Below are 14,929 nucleotides of genomic sequence, written 5' to 3'. Positions count from 1 at the left end.
CGGGTTCGATTCCTCCCAAGGGCACGTACCTCGGTTGCAGGCTCGATATCCAGCCCTGGTCAGGGCACGTGCGGGAGGCAACCAATCGATGTGTCTCTTTCGCATCGATGTTTCTCTCTCTCTCTCTCTCTCTCCCTCTCTCCCTTCCACTTTCTCTGAAAAGCAATGGAAAAAATGTCCTCAGATGAGGACTTTTAAAAAGAGATGTTAGTTACAGCTCTGCTGTATAGAAGCAAAAAACTGGAAACAAGCTAACTTTCAACCAGTAGGGAAGTGAGCAATAAGTTGGAGTATGTCTATTGTAATGGAATACTCCAGGCCTGGAACAAGAAAAGAATTAGGCAGACCTATATGTGATGATAAAATAAGTCTCCAAGATATGTATTAATATGAGTGCAACTCCTTGAATAATATTTAAGTCTTTGTGTAAATTAAAAATTTGAGAGTATAACAGGAATGTTTTAAGCTACAAATACTCAGAAAACTGTAACAGTGGCTTAAACAATAAAGCCGTTTAATTATCTAATATGACAAGAAACCTGAAAATTGGGAGTCCAGGGTTAGTAGCAAAGTCACCAAGGACCTATCTTTCCGCTCCTCCATCCCCAGGCTGCTCCATGTCTTATTTTCACTTTCTGCTACCAGGTGGCCGCCTCAGCTTTAGGCACCATGTCCACATTAAAGGCCAGAAGAAGGCAGAAGATTGAATGCCGGTGTGTGCTCTTCCCACACCTATTTCTTATAATCACTGGCCAGAACTATATCAGGTGACCCCCTCCACCATCCAGTTGCAAGGGTTTCTGGAAAAGTGAGTATCTAGCAAAACCACAAAAAAGAACATATTACCATAATTGGCTTAGCCAATCATGATTTGCCTTCAGAGGCTGGGCACGTTGCCACTCTAAACAAACTCCTCAACAGGGATTATCTGGGTGATAATCCCTATTTTATTAGAATAACAATGTTATTTTAAGCCTAATTGTAAAAATGTTTAAAATGAATAGGTGCATAAACCATCAAACAGGCCAGAGGTATGGCCATCTGGTTGGCTTTACTGAGAGCCAAGGATAGATGATAACCCACAAGCTAGTGACTCCGGGTGGGGGCAATTTAGAGGATCTGCCATGAGAGAAGATCACACAGCAATTCTGAGTAGACCACAGGGTCTGCTTTAAGCTCTCTGACCACTCCCATGGGCCTACTGATGGGACCCAAATTTTAACAACAGCCTGATCTTTTTTAAGGACGTAAGTTGGACCCATGTCTCCTTCAAGGGGCTGGGGACTCACCTCAGAGCCCAGGTAAATTGCTTTGTTTAAGGTGCTGACTCGGTTGAGTTCTACTTAGTGCAAGCTACTGACTAGTGGCCCCTTCTGGAGAAAGGAGTCATCTTACAAAATGCCTTGAATCAGAGTAGGACCTGGGTTCTTGCAAAACTCTCACCCTTTCTAGCAAGTCTCTTACCCCTTAACGGTACTCAGTTCCCACATTTGTTAAATCTGGCAAGTGGATCCATAGCGTCAAAGGCCCCTTCCAGGTCTGAAGTGAGCAGTTCTAAACAAATATTCTCTCTCTACCGGAGCCTCTGTGAAAGTCACTCAGAGGTGCCACAGGTCCAGCACACCTGGATTCAAATCCCAGCTTTCCCCTTACAAGCTCTGTGACCTTGAGCAAGTTATTTAACCCCTCCGAATTCATTTACCCATTGAGTTAACAGAAAAAGTAATACTTCAAAGGTGAGGGGCCTCACCTGGTTTCTACTCCAGCTCAGCCTACCGTGTCTGGGGTCCCAAGTGGCCTCCATGTTACCAAACGCCGTGAGCATTCCTTTGTCCTTATGTTACCTCTTCGCAGCATCTCACACCGTCCCTTCCCCTTGAAGGTCCTCCCTCCCCTCCTTCGGCCCCAACCTCTCCTGGTTTTCTCTTCCATCCCGAAGCACTGTTTCTCAGTCTCTCTTATGACATTTTTCCTATCACCCTTTAAATGCCAGTGTTTTTAAGCCCATAAAAAGAAATTCAGTCCCACTCACAATAAAAGGAAGGCAAATTAAAACAATGAGAGATCATTTTTCAGCCATCACATTAACAAAACGTGAAGAGTTTGGCAACAGTCTGTGGGCAATGAGCTAGGGAAACAGGCACTGTGTGCACCGTAGAAGTGTAACTGGCAAAACCCCTTTGGAGGGCAGCGTGGCATAATCAAAATGCTAACTGTATAGCAGGGTTTAACCCAGCAATTCCATTTCTAAGAGTTGGTACTAGAGATAAAACTACTAGACATATATCCAATGTCCATTCCCTTCTTCTTTACAGTAGAACCTGAGCAATGAGCCCAACTAAAAGACATTTCCAGCCTCCCTTGAGATAGGGGTAGTTTCTTGGCATCGGTCTGGCCAATGAGATGTAAGGGGAAAAAGTGGAAGGCTTATAGAAAATCCCCTTAAAAGGATGACAGACTCAGTTAAATGTGGATGTGGTGGCTGGATTTGGAGCAGCCACCTTGTAACCATGAGAAAAAGGACATGGAGACTTTACCATGATATCATTGAGCCACTAAACTAACGCCAGCACTTGCCTACCCAGATTTCTCAGGACATGACAAAAAATAAATCTCTATATTGTTTGCATCTCTGTTGTTTGAACTTTCTCTTACTTACAGCTAAAATTAATCCCTAGATGATGCCTGTATATATGAAGATATTTTCGTAGTATTGTTTATATAGCAAAAGCCTGGGAACTTACTGAATTCCCACTTGTAAGGAACTGGTTAATTAAATTATGAGACATGCATATGATGGAATACTATGAAACTGTATAAAAGAATAGGAGATTTTTTTTTTTTCAGTACTAAAAGAAATAATCACCAAAGTAGTTAGTTACATTTTTAAAGAAAGATGTAGAAAGAAAGAAGGAAAAAATAAATGTGCTAACATTTATATAAAATTGCTTTCTTTACAGGCTTAGACATTCCCAGAATACATAAGAAACTGGTATGCTTCTGAGGATAGGGCCTGGAGAGCTGGGGATCGGGTGTGAAGGGGGCTCACCATTCACCATACACTGTGCCCTCTCATACTGTTTAAATATTCACCATGTGCATATTTTATCTTCTCAAAAAGTCAATTAATTTTGTACTGCTTTATCAAAAAGAGGGGGGTGGGGAGAGAAGAGGGAAAGCCAGTGATTTCTGTGACATTCTTTTCCATTCGACCTTTTCACTGAATGACCCCAGCCCATGGCCTCAACTGCCATATATGTGTTAATGGGCACAACCCGGAATACTCATAGGCCCTCAGCAATGAAAGCCAAGCTTATCTATCTGACCATTTTCTGGACATCACCACATGGGGTCCCACAAGCACCCAAATTCATTGTGTCCAAACCTGCAATCCTGCTCCTCCACCTGTGGCCTCAATAAAGTGCTCCAGCCTTCAGCCAGAGATGCCCACTCAGTGGCCCTGCCATCTGAAAGGAGGAATTGCTCTAAGTCCTGTTTTCGACCCCCTGTCTCAAACCTCCCCCTCTTCTGTTTGGCTTCCTTGGCCTCCCTAGAGATCTTGCACTAGTCAGAACCGTCCAAGAGCATCGCCAGACGCCCAAACCCTTAGTAGGGGGCCCCTCTGGAGCATGCACCGCGCTCATCACTTCTTGTTCATGGCCTTCCCTCCTAGACTGGAATTCCCACAGCAAGAGGGATCACTTCTGTGTCTTTGCTAAATTCCTAGTATTGATAGCAGGGTCTGAAAAGCGGGAGTCACACATCAATTGCACGAGCTAAAAGATGTGGCCATCATCTCACCCTCTCCATCCAATCATGTCCCATCCATGTCGCAGTGCTCCTTAGCTTATGCTCACAGGCCCCCACTCCCCCAGGCTCAGCCAGTGAAGGGCGCCCAGACCACACTGCCCTCTCCATCCCGTCTTCCCTGCTCCCCTGAGCAGCCCCTTCCTCTGTGGGCTCCCTTCCGCTGTGGGGCTCCCTTAGAGCCCCTGCCCCTCCCCAGCAGGAGCAGCCCATGAGCCCCAGGCACCCCCTTTCGCTTCTTCCTCTCCCAGACCCGGGGGCTCACCCAGACCTCTCTGTGCCATTTCTACCCCTCAGGCCTGGCGTCAGCCCCTGGGGCCCTGACTACACAGCTGGGAGCTGGATCCCTACAGCCGCCAAGAGGCCAGAATGCACATAGTTGATTCCCTTCAAATCTGAACTTGTGACCAAGGGAAAAAAGAAAAAGAAAAACAGGAGAGAGAGAGAGAAACGAAAACCATAGGAACAGGACGTCCTTTCCTGTTGCCTCTCTAATTCTGTCAGGGGCTTCGTCCAAAAGAGGCTTTAATTGGTCAAACTATGTGTTTTTCACTGAAAGAAAATGCCATAATGAAATATGATTCACATTTGGCACAGTGGGCAGGAGAGAGGGACCTTGCCTTTGTAAGGTCCTTCAAAAGAAAATTGGGGTGGGGTGGGGAGGGCCCAGAACCCCAATGATCCCCAGGGGGATGACACATCCCCAGGGGCGCCCTAGAGTCTGTGCCCTGCATCAGGCCACAGTGGCCAGTGCCACCTGCCCTCACTTCCCAGCTGGCCACCCAGTGCTGACCTCACCAGCCGCCTGTAACCTGGGGGGGGGGGGGGGGCTTGCAGCCTGGGATCTTGGGGGCCATAAGCAGAGGGGGCCATAAGGAAACATCCATCCCCAAGCAGAGGAGGCACCCAGAGGCCATGCAGGCAGCAGGGGCAGGGACAGGAGCAGCAACCTCCGTTCTGCCCACACCCGCTCCCTCCTCCATCCCACTCAGCACTCTACAGCACCCCATTTAGATCACTGTGTCAAGTCCCCCAAACAGGACGAGGCTCCCTGTCTACTGGGAGGCAAGAGTTAGAGACAAGAGATGTCAAAATGATAAAAGTAGTCAATTCAGTGCATGTCACATCCTCAGAACCACCACCTCCAGTATATTTCAGGAGCATTCAGATAAACCCACCGCCTCACCCAGACCTACCCCAGCTGAGGCCAGAGTTTCACCATGAGGGCGCCCTTTCGCTGGCTCAAGGTGAGAAAGCCAGGGGCAGGGCCATGTCGGTTCTCTAGAAGATTGGATGAGAAGGGTGGGGGGCGATAAGGAGGACGCTGGAAATCCACTGTGTGTGTGATGACGGGTGGGAGGAGGGGAGAAGACGGCAAGGAGGTGGGTAGAGAAGAGGTGGGGGAAGGAGAGCTCCAAAGGAGTAGAAAGGAGAAGCTGGGGGCCACCAGCCCATGCAACCCAGCTTCCTAGTAGGTCACGGAAGCCCAGGATCAGGGTGGACCAGAACAGTCAAGAAAGCCATCCTGAAGGACACAGGACTTGAAGGGTCCTCCAAGGGAAGGTCAACAGAAAGCAAACATAGGTTGACACCTTGGGCCAAGGCAAAAGGGAACGCCGTCCCAAGTAGACTCCAGTAAAAACACATGCATTTCACCTGAGAAGAGGGGCCCAGGAAGGTGTTACACCCAGGAGCAGAGAGCTGGATCCCAGGGAGGAGGGGGCGGGGCAGGGAGTTCTGCTGGGGGGAAGGGCAATGGAAATAGTGGGCCAGGGGAGGGAGAGGCCAGCAAGCTGAAGCCAAGGCAAGTGAGCTGGGGGCAAGGAGGTGCAAAAATGTGCCCAGAGACCAGTGGGAGCTGTTCGAAAAGTTGGCATGGCAGAAGGGACCCTGAAGACCAAGAGTGCCCACCTTATAGCTGTGCCTGGCACCAGCCCTAAGAGATGAGCAGATGAAGTGCCCTGCAGGCTTTTTCTTTTGAGCCCTGCAAAGTCCTGGGATGACCTCTACTCACCAGGATCTCGGTCTCAGGCTGTGGCCCAGCGCCCCGATGTTTGTTTTCCTCTTCAGAACCCGATATCCCGAGCCCGACTGGCCCTGCCCAAGCAAATGTTCTAAAGGGTCTCTAACCATCCTCCTGCCATGCAGGCCGCACCAGGCAGCTCTCTCGCTCTCTCTCTGTCTCTCTCTCTTTCTCCATCCCACCCCCCATGTGGAAAGAGCCCCAGACAAGGAATCAGGGCTGGGGACAAGCCGATACCCATCTCTAGACCTATGCTCCCCACGAGGAAAATGGGAGCCACAACCCCCCCCCTTGCCTATGTCACTTGGCACTTTAGGATGGAACGAGGTAAATGCATAAAAATCTCTTTGGAAACATTCAAATGTTGTGAAGGTTTATTATGATTATTATTCATGTCTGATTTCACCGCCTCTACGGAGCCCAGCTCAAGTTTGTGCCTACGTGATGCCAAAACCACCAGTCAAATCCATCAAAAAGTCAGTCAGTGGAGTGGGAAAAAATGCAGGCAGCTCTGTTGCGAGCTGTCAATAAATAAAGCCACCAGCATATCACTGGTGCTCTTGAGAACATGCAGCAGGTTGTTCTAGGCACTGTTTTTGAGTTTTCTAGGGCTTTCACCTCCTATGAACCAAAAAAAAAAAAAAAAGACAATGGAAAAAATCAAGCCACTCTATTGTTTCCCAGGAGTGCGTATGGCCTCCACATGGCAGGCCACATGGGGAAGAAAAGGAGACAGAAATGCTCGCAGGGAAGAACCATCTTGCGTCACTCTTGGCCCCCTAACTCACAGCAGGTCTTAGGCCAGTGGGTTGTCTTCTGTTGGCAAGGTCCCCTTTCCCAGCTGAGAAGCAGTTTTGGAAGTTCCCCACACAGGTTAGGGAGAAAGAAGGAGATACCTGGACAGTCAGCCCAACCAGCAAGGGCTAAAGGAGCCCTGACCCAGACTACAGGGCTGGCAACCAAGAGGTAGAGACCAGGGGTAGGAGGACTTGGCATCTGGGAGGAGAGGAGATTCTGAGATAAGAACATGTTTTGAAAACACAAATGTCCCAGGAGGGTTGCTTTAGAGTGGCAAGTAACTCAAGCCAATTTGTTTTGCTCCATGTGAGTAATTCCACTAAGCATTTTTGCTAGGGGAAAAGATGAAATCTAATTTCTAAGAAGACGCTTGGCTCTCATCCATGAGTTTTATCTATGCAGGCCTGCACCATTCTCATCAGGAGGTTTCTGCCTCCTAAATGAAGTTTCTGGATGTAAATGAGAATATATACAAGTGAAAAACCAAGACTCATCCTGGATTTAATTCCATCAGTTAACAAGTCCTTCCTGAGACTGCAGGCATTCCCAACCCCTTGCTAGAAGCAGGAGGGAGGTGGGGGAGAGGCGGGCAAAGGAAGAGCAAGTACGAGAAGGCTGAACTAGGCCCACGTCATAGGGTGGCAGGAGTTGAGAGCCAAGTGTGGGCTGGAGCTGCCCCATCGACAAACTAGGTCTTGAGATAATATTTGGAAAGACATTTGGGGAACCAGTAAAGTGGCTCTATCCAAATGTATATCTTGATGAGTATTAGCATACTGTTTGAAATGGGACTAGGTAGATGATTAATGCAGTAGGTGCTCTCAGTGCTCCACCCGCATGCCCTTAAGACCACCTATTTCGTGACTCCCACCTGCCAGCACCTGCAGCTCTTTTCTTAGGGACTCCCTTGGGCTGCTGGAGCTCTCCCTGCATGAGTAGGGAACTGGCTACAGTGACAAGGAATTAACATCCACCCAACAGCCATACCAATGACTGGTGGGAATGGGTGTATAGATATCCACCCCCTCACCCCACTATGGGGTAACTCTGAGGTTCCTCTTCTTCCACAGTCTCCCAGAGCTCCAGGGGGATCGAGCCCCAGTTGCCCACAGTAGTAACTGGTTTGATAATTCACCTTCCCTTCTCTTCCCCACTCCTTAACTCGTGTTTCCTGGGATCACCTCCCCAAAAAACTACTTGTACTTGAATCCTTGTCTCCGAGTCTACTTCTTGGGGTACCCTAACTGAAACTATACATATATTCTTATCACCCTTTCAAGTTAAATTCCATATTTTTTATCCTGTTTAATCTTCCAGCAGCCTAAGGACATAGGAATTGCTCTCATTTTTCAGATGAGGGAATAGAGCCCCTGAAAGTTAGGGTAACCAGCTGCAGATCACGTAACGAGCAACTGACATACCCTGGGTTGTGTTTAACGCCCTTTTTCCTGACTCTTGGTCCCATACTCTCTCCACGACATGCCACTGCCCAATTCTTGAGTCACAAGCCAAGAATTCTGCTGCTAAATAATTCCCAAAGTAGTGGGAATTATCTATGGATATTAACAGCAGCATAACATTTATTATTGGGACATATGGGTAAACAAAGATAAAAGATTTCTTTTCTACTAAAGCAACGGGCTTTGTAAATTTTGAGAGGAAGTATATAGTTTATAGCACTTTGCAAACATGTGTCTATCTTTCAGAGCACAGCCATCGCAGTCTCCCAAGACAATGATAGACAACATCTGCTTAAGAAATGACACTGTGGCTTTTACCCCACTTTTTTCATCAGGGAGAAATTAGTTCAGGCTGAATTACTTTTCTCAGTATACCCGAAATACGAAATCCTCACCGAGCTACATTGAAATATCAGGTTCTCACTCAGACTGAGACAATTAGACACGCTAATTCACCTAAAAGGAACATCTTTGGGATGGGGAAGGAAACTGGAGAACACGGAGAAAAGCCACAAAGACATGGAGGGAATGTGCACTCCATGCAGACAGTGGCCCCGGCCAGGAATCAATTTTTTTTCTCTCAAGGTGTTACAATCAATAATCCTTAAGTTTGCTAATCAGCTGACCTTAAAACAAGAAGGGTATTCTCTGTTAAGCAACAAATATTTATTTCGCACAGTTCTGGGGGCAGAAAGTCCAAGATCAAGGCACCAGCAGGACCGGTGTCTGGCGAGAGCCCACTTCTGGCTTGTAGACAGCAGCCCTCCTGCCGCATCCCGCAGGGGTGAGAGCGGGAGGAAGCAAGCTCGGTCAGGTCTCTTTTTTTTTTAATCCTCACCTGAGGATATTTTTTCCATTTCTTTTCAGAGAGAGTGTGAGAGAGAGAGAAACATCAATTGGTTGCCTCCCACTTGCACGCCAACTGGGACCAGGAATTGAGCCTGCAACCAAGGTACGTGCCCTTGGCCGGAATCGAACCCAGGACCCTTCAGTCCACAGGCTGATGCCCTAACCACTGAGCCAAACCAGCTAGGGCCATGTCTCTTCTTATAGAGGGCTATCCTGCCCTGAGGGCTCTACCTCATGAACTAATTATCTCCTAAGGGCCCCATCTCCAATAACTATCGCATGGGATTAGGGTTTTAACATATAAAATTGAGGGTAACCAAACATTCAGTCCTTAGCGGAAGGTAAGCCGAAAACTAATTTTTAAAATGGTTAACAATAAAGAGAAAGGGAGAACTTGGAAGATGGTATGGAATTTTGGAATCAAGTGTTTTATATCATTTTTAAAAAAATAAGTTAGTGCAAAAAGGAATAAAAGTAAAAGAAATAAGCTGAACCCTGGCCAGTGTGACTCAGCTTATAGCACTTTGCAAGCATGCATCTATCTTTCAGCATCATTGTGTGCACCAGAAGGTGGCAGGTTCTACTCCCGGTCAGTGCACATACCTAGGTTGTGGGTTTGAGGTTCAATCCCCTGTCCGGGCACGTACAGGAGGCAACCGATCGATGTATCTCTCTCACATCGATGTTTCTTTCCCTTCCTCTCTCTCTCTCTCCCTCCCTCTCTCTCCCCCCACCCCCTTCCACTCTCTCTGGAAAGCAATGGAAAAAATATCCTCGGGTGAGGATTTTTTAAAAAGAAGAGAAAAAGAAAAAACATCATATGCTGAGGTTTGCTAAGATCTACGTAAGGTAAGAACACATCTGTGAAATTATGAGGAGGGAACAAGAAAATTGTGCTGGTTTTGCCGCTTGCCCCTCAAACTGTAAAAGTCACCACCACAGTGCATGGTGAGTGCTTAGCTAAGATTTGGGCAGAGACATTAACGGAAAATGTGTTCCAGTTGACAGCAATGTGTTGTGCCAGAAAGCATTCAGCCTCTGTGAAGACTTCAGCAAGGGATCCCCTGAAATGAGTGACACTGAGCCATTTACTGCAAGTAAGGGCTGGCTGCACAGATTCAGGAGTAGGTTTAGACTGAAATATAAAAATTACTGGAGAGGCTGCATCTGCCAATAAAGAAGCTGCTGCCACATTTCCAGCGAAGTTGAAAAAGTTGCTTAGGGTTCAGTACTATCCACGGTTTCAGGCATCCACCGGGGGCTCGGGACATATCCTCTGTGGCTAAGGGGAGCGAGGACTACTGTAATTCAAATATATGCCAGAGGGACTATTTCTGGAGGTTCCAAAGGACTTTTCTACCATAATCATGTTGTGTCTGCTGTGATATACCTGTACCTTCTCCATTGCATTTGATGCATACACCAGAAAAAGGTCTTGACACCATTTGTGACACTGTAAAGGAAATGCTTCCGCAGATCACTGGGCCAACTACGCAATCTCAACCAAGCTATATTAGTTTTCTTTGGTGCTATAACAAATTAACACAGACTAGTGGCTTAAAACAACAGAAATTTATTCTCCCACAGTTCTGAGTCCAGAAATCCAAAATTCAGGGTGTCAGCAGGGCCAAGTTCCCTCCAAAGGCTCCAGGGGAGAGTCCATTCCTTGCCTCTTCCAGCTTCTGGTGGCCGCTGGGACTCCTTAGCCTTCTTTGACTTGTAGTCCAGTCACTTCCACCTCTGCCTCTGTCTTCACATCACTTTCTCCTTTGTTCGTCTGTGTGTCATCTGCCCCGGGCTCACTCTTATAAGGATACTTGTCAGTAAATTCAGGGTCCACCTGGATAATCCAGGATAATCTCCTCGTCTCTAGATCCTCAAATTAATTACATCTGCAGAGACTCTTTTTCTAAATAATGCAGCATTCACAGGTTCCAGGGATTAGCATGTGGACATATCTTTTGGGGGGCCATCATTCAACCCACTACACAAGGCTATGATCCTAACTAAACCACCAAAGAACAGATCTCTGGAAGGATTCAAAGAAGCCATTATAAAATACCAACATTTAGCCTCTGGTTTTGAAAATACAAAATGGGAAAAAATCTGGTTGTAACCTTTACTCAGATAATTTCTGTCACTCTCAAGGTAGCCAGTTGGTGGAACCAGATGATTTCAAAGATATTAGCTGAGTGAGTCATCAACGCTCCTCTACTATGGACCCAGAGCAGCCTTCTTCCCAGATCAGAGCTGCACGGGGTCCTGCAGTGTCCATGACCACCTTCCTTCAAAGGCCTGAGGCCCTAAACAACAACCCAAGCCAAGAACTATAAGCACATGTTAGGCACATTCTGACTCTGGGGTCCTCCTAGTCCCTCTTTGGGAGCAGGGGCATGTAGCACTCTAATCCAGCTCCCTGTTGGTGCCTCTCAGAAGCACTCCTCCTAGGAGAAAGGTCCCCACTCGTGCCCTAGACAGGCAGTTCCCTAGAATGTGTGAAAGCCATCCCTAGTCATCTCTTGCAAAAGGCTGGCACTCTGGAACAGAGACTTGTACTCTAACCCTCAGTGACACTTAAAGGTACACAGCCCTTCATACGTTCATTCATTCATTCAGTTCTTCATTTGCTGATTCATGCTTTCACTCCCTGACTCAACAAACATTCACTGAACTTCAAGAGGCCAGCACTGCACTAGCTACTGAGCACAAAAAGACAAAATGCCACAGTCACTTTAAAGCCCAAGTAGGTCCCTATCTCCAGGTACCACAGGTAAACAATAGAATTACAAAACTGCTCTACAGAGGAATAAATCAGAGACAAGGGGACCTAGATTAGGAGGTAAATGGTGTTTCTGCAGACACTTAATGATCACATGGGACAGAGTTATCACCATTTTACAAATGGAGGGTTAGAGAGATTAAGTGATGAACTCGCAGAGGAGAGAGCGAGGGAGAACCGGTAGGATCTCAAGGACGAGGCATGGGGAATGCGAAAGGAGGCCAGCCTCACCTCATTTTTTTCCTGGGACACTTGGGATTTTTTGCCTCCTCCATCTTTCTGTTCCTCCAGGGAATCATTCAAAGGAAATCCTCCTTTCTTCACTATCTCCTCCAGAGAGAGAATCTTGGCCCAGGAGAGAGGAAATGGAAAATGGCTCGGGGCCATCTCATTTGCGAGCTGGAGGGCGGACATCCCAGCAGGAGCCGCCTCGACTCCCTGATCGGGACTGGAGGCCTGCAACCCTGCTGGCCTCTCAAGTTGCTTATAGGCCGCTTCCTCCGAATTGACTGACTTATTTTAATTCTGTGTTAGGAAATCTCCATCATTCGCATTTGCTGCTCCATTTCAGGGTCAGAGAATTTATCAGGTTAGCAAAGTTTATCCCTGGAACCTTCTCATCTTTCTCTTCATTGCCACAGAATATCCCCATGGAATATCTTCCCCACTTGGCCCAGTTCTCCATCCCGCAATAATCAGATCTCAGGGACTGAAGGAGATATCAACCTTGTATGTCACCTCTGCTAGGAGGTAAAAGAATTTGTGATGTAATGAAAAACACTGGTTTTTGGAGTTAAAAGACCCAGATTATAAGGGTGGAATTTCAGGCACTAACGGAGATTCCCATTGGTACTGGGTGGATTCTACCAGAGGGGTTTCTTACTCTCCATGAAGGTTGAAACAATGCAACTGAGTCTCCACTGCCCACCTTATTTCTCCTTTTGCATTCCCACAGCTGAGTGAGTTGAATTGTCATTGTCACCAGCTCATTCCTAAATGGCATTCTCACTCTAACCCTTTTTTAATAAGCCATGCTGGAAATACGCATGTTGGGCCTGGTCTGGAAGGAATGGCCACAGGACAAGTGTCCACTGGGCTTGGGTTGAGTATTAGCTGCAAGTTCAGAGCAGTCAATCTATGTGCTCTTTTCACCATCCATCCATCGGGCATTGCCTAACTAATGCCCAAGTCGAGTCTTCCTGGGACTCTTGCTGTCCTGCAGCATGGACAGGCTGGATGGCCATCAAATCTATTCCCTTTTTGCCCTGGGCACTTGGCTGACCCACATTTCCCCCTTACATCTAAGTGGAGGCATGGTCTTGGACACAGGTGTTGTGCTTGCCTCCTAAAACGTCTGTGTAATCGTCCACACTCCCCCTTTGTTCTTTGGGCCTTTGAATGTGGAGAATCCAGAAGAGGACTCCAGGTCCCTAGGGAATTCCCAGGCTCTAAGAAACAGTGAAGCCACACACTAGAAGGAGCTTGGATCCCTGAGTTGCCCTTGCCCCGTGGAGCTCTGTCCATGAGAGCTGCCCAACCAGGTACATTCACATTGGACATTGAGCAAATGGCAAATCAAGTTTTTAACTTACCAAAACTAATCTCTGCTCAGAGTTTTCCACCCTAGTGGATCTTCCACATTTATCCAACATCCTGCTTCCCAGCTTATTTCCTCTCCTGAAGGAAAAAAAGAAAAAAGAAAGAAAGAAAAGAATATTTCTTAGGAGCAGAAGCAAACACAGTTGCAAACCAAGCAGTCACTCCAAGGGCCCCCAAGCAGTGGGCTGCTTGCCAGGCTCTGGGTAGGAACATCCCTCCATTGGCACCCATGCCCGATCTCTACCGTTTCTACTACGATGGGAAATACAGTCACTCACTTCTAACTCCATTCATTTTAGGCAAAAATTAGCATAAATAATCAAATCACAAACTGGCCTCAAGTCCCCTGCAGCCTCTCTGACACGGGGATGGAGCTGCGAGGATGGATTGCGAAGTACCTCCTTCCTGCAGAGACAACGGCCTTTCCCCACTTAATCCCCAACCCATGGCCACCTGGCCAGTCCTGAGCACTACTCCGCTGTCCTGGAAGAGGGTAGCACTGAGCCTTCACCCCTTCAGCCAGTGTCCCTGCTGGTCACAGTACACATGTGGGATAAATGACACAATTAGGGTTTAGGTTGTAGGTCAGGTTGTAGCCAGGGGTAGGGTCAGCCCACAGGAAGCTTAAAGGTCAGGCGAGGGCCACAGATCCCTTTGCAACTAAAGAATAGGATGGAAGTCCCTGTCCGTCAGAGGGCCTGACCCCAGGAAGGGGCAGCTTGAGCCTTGTTTGCCAGTGACATGCTTGATTTTGTACCCTTTCAGGCTCCGCTGCTCTTCAGAGGTGAGGAGGTACTAGAAGAGTTTGGATTTGGATTTTCTTTGAATATTTAATTGAAGATAATCTCCAGGACCCAGATGTCAAACCCAGAGATAACTTTTGTCCATAGCAATGGAAAAGCTTTCCCCCTGACTCTTCCAGGTACACTCCCTGCCATTTGAATGGGAGCTTCGGGATGGCAGGGACTGCTTCATTCAACGTCATATCCCCAGTGCTAGGAGCAGCTCCTGCCATAAGCTGGTGCTCAGTTAACTTGTGTCGAATGAATAATGAAGGTTGCTCAGGTTTGGTAGGGTGGAAGGGAACTGGGGGTTGACTGGCTCATCCCCACAAACAGGGTATGTCAGGAACGCCTTCGCCACCAGCATTCTTTTTCATGCAGCGTGCTGACTCTGAAAGTGACAACCACAGTCTGCAGAGAGGCATCGGTCCAGATCTCCTCAAGCCCTTCATGACCTCTTGTAGCGTTCCTTCAAGCCTCCTCCTTAGGGGCTGGAGCCAGGTTTAACAGCCTAGGAGTTAACTTAGTTGCAGGATGAACCTCTCCTTTTTCTTTACTCTCACTCTAAAGGTAAGCACAGGTGTTTAGTTTTCCATCTTAAATAGAAGCCACGCCACCGGATCACAAAGAACCCAAGGGCCAGCTCCGTCTCCAGGGCTCACCTTGCTTTCATTCCATCTCTGGTCAGTTACCAAAGACCCCAGTAAAGATGGAAGATGCAATGGGGAAACTTGGGAAGGGCCTTGGAAGAGGTATTTCCAAACTATGACTATAACAGCTTTGGCTTCCTGGGCTGGGAAAGAGGGGGCCAGGGGGTTACCCATCTCTCAAA

The sequence above is a fragment of the Miniopterus schreibersii genome (genome assembly GCF_964146895.1).
Source record: "Miniopterus schreibersii genome assembly, chromosome: 10".
Classification (NCBI taxonomy): domain Eukaryota; kingdom Metazoa; phylum Chordata; class Mammalia; order Chiroptera; family Miniopteridae; genus Miniopterus; species Miniopterus schreibersii.
Note: the sequence above shows the minus strand (reverse complement) of the source record.